Here is a 2500-nt window from a genome sequence, read left to right on the forward strand (position 1 = left end):
TCCTAGTATTATTATTACTACTAGTACAAGTATCATTATTACAACTACTACCTCTGCTACTACCACACGTACCACACTACCACTTATACATCAGCCATTTGCATCCCCTACCACATGCCTATTACCGTAATCTCGAATGAACACCCTCTTGCAACAATATCCATCTCTGTCTCTCAGTCTCTTAGTCTCTCAGTCTCTCAATCTCTCAGTCTCTTAGTCTCTCAGTTTCTCAATCTCTCAGTCTCCCAGTCTCTCAGTCTCTCACAATCCGACTCGCTCTCCCGAACCAAGTGGCTCACGGAAGAAAAACAAAAAAACAAAAAAACAGCGGAGAGGAAAATTCTCACGGGAAAATCAGAGACTCCTTCAGGTTCAGTAGGAAGGAGACTGTGGGATGACGTGATGACATGAGCGAAGGCGTGTCATTTCCGTGTCCGTTAGACATGAGTTGGTCGGAAGGGTCGAGTTCCTTTCGTTGAAGAGTTGGTCTTCTGCTGAAGTGAGGTGACGATGCCTCCTTTTATGGTAATATCTCCTGAATCTGTTATTATATTCGTAATAATGCAGACTTGTTGAATCAAAATATCTTTCCTGCTAACGACAGCCATAGACACGGAGTTAGATCCAAAGGCTGAGAGAAAATGGCAGGGCGTTTGGCAGTCTCAATCCCTAAAGTCTTCAAGAACAACAACAAAGCCTCGCTGTACGACGGCTGGTAGAGGATGCCTGATGAACGATGACAGCCGGTTAGTGTGACGACTCTCCCGTAGAGATACACAGCTTGCAAAGCCTGGCTTAGCTTGGGGGTTGGGGGTGGGGGAGGGGCTGGGGGGGAGGGGGAGGGGGGGAGGGGAGGAGGAGGATACTGGAAGTGTTGCTTGAGATGCTGATAGTAGTGATGCATATGTGTTGTGTTGCTTTAGTGCTTGCCGTGTGTTTTGTGTTGTTTGTGTGTTGGGTGAGTCTTTGTGGGTGCGTTAGAGGGTGTCATGGCACCGTTAGCGAGGAAAGACCCAGTTTAGTTGTTGTTTTTTCCATAAAGTTCTCGGGATTAACTGGAATGCAAAGAGGGTAGCTCGCAAATTGGTGTGGTTTGAATGTTACTTATGCTTATATGACGTCAACGGCCCCGTGGTGTATCATGAGGTAATGGATCTTTTGGCGTGACAGAAATTATTTCAGTTCAGATGTCTACTTCTTTTTTTTTGAAGGGGGGAGGGGAGGGAGGTGTTCCCGAATGGATGCCAGGGCCGTAGCGATATGTATAAATGTTAGTATGTCTAATAAATGGGGGGTGCAATTAGTATGCCCAGAATTATACCCAAATAGCATGTAAAAAACATAAACCTCTAACAGATACCCTCACGACATGGTAACATACGACACTTGGTATTGGTATCGAGAATTTCACCCTGCTTGGAATACCCCCCGTCCTACACCTCTCCCCTCCCCCTCCTCCCTCCCCCCTCTTCCTACCCCCGCCCTCACCCCCTCCCCCAATCCACCCTAAGGGTAACGAGAGGGGGGGTGGGCTCAGCATGGGTGCCATCCCTCCGAGAAATCTAATTTCCTCTCACACTGTATCTTAGCCGCCGTCCCCGCCCCTTCTGATGGGTATGTGGTCACATCTATTGTCTGTTAAGCACCACGATTTGGTCGGCATTAGTGAATTATTGCACACGCCACTGCAACGTATTGCACGGAGGGAGTTGCACTTATTCACAGTGGCACGGCAGAGCGCGGGGCTTTTACTTCCAGTTAACGCTGTGACTCTTCAGGTTCACTCTCGGCTGGTGTTTGGACGGGGTTGGGTTGTGTCAAGGTAGGGAGGTGTATGCATATGTATATATATACATATATATCTATATATATCTATCTATCTATATATATCTATAGATAGATAGATAGATAGATATAGATATGCGTGTGTGTGGTTGTGTGTGTCTGTGTGTGTGTGTGTGTGTGTCTGTGCGTATGTGTGTGTGTGTGTGTTTGTGTGTGTGTATGTATCTTCTATATCTATATTTTCAATCTATTGGTCAGTAGTGAAAGCAGATATTTACATCCTCCCGTTAAGCCATTACTCGCGCAAACATTACAAGAAACGAAAACATTTCAATCCCGTCGCTAGATCCACACCCACCCCCATCCACATCCAAATCCACATCCGTCTATATGTGGACTCTGAAGGACTCCTCGAAGTCCTGCAACCTGCCACCCACTCAGCCCACTGCATTCCTTTCGGCGTTCCACATTGGACTCTATCAATATTCATAGCTCGTTCGTAGCCTTAAATATATCATAAAAATCTCACTTTTAGAATCGAGTTCTTTACTTCTCGTTTCTGACTGTGTGTTATGCAGCGAATTCAAACGATGTGTTTTTTTTTTGTTTTTTTTTTTGGAACTTTTTTTTCTTTTTTTCTTTTTTTCTAGTTATATTCTTCTTGTTTGATTTCTTTCTCTTCTCCTCCTCTTCCTCTTTCTTCGTCGTCTTTTTC

Source organism: Penaeus japonicus, unplaced genomic scaffold, assembly GCF_977035675.1.
Source record: "Penaeus japonicus unplaced genomic scaffold, GWHDUDI00000001_assembly GWHDUDI00000019, whole genome shotgun sequence".
Lineage (NCBI taxonomy): Eukaryota > Metazoa > Arthropoda > Malacostraca > Decapoda > Penaeidae > Penaeus > Penaeus japonicus.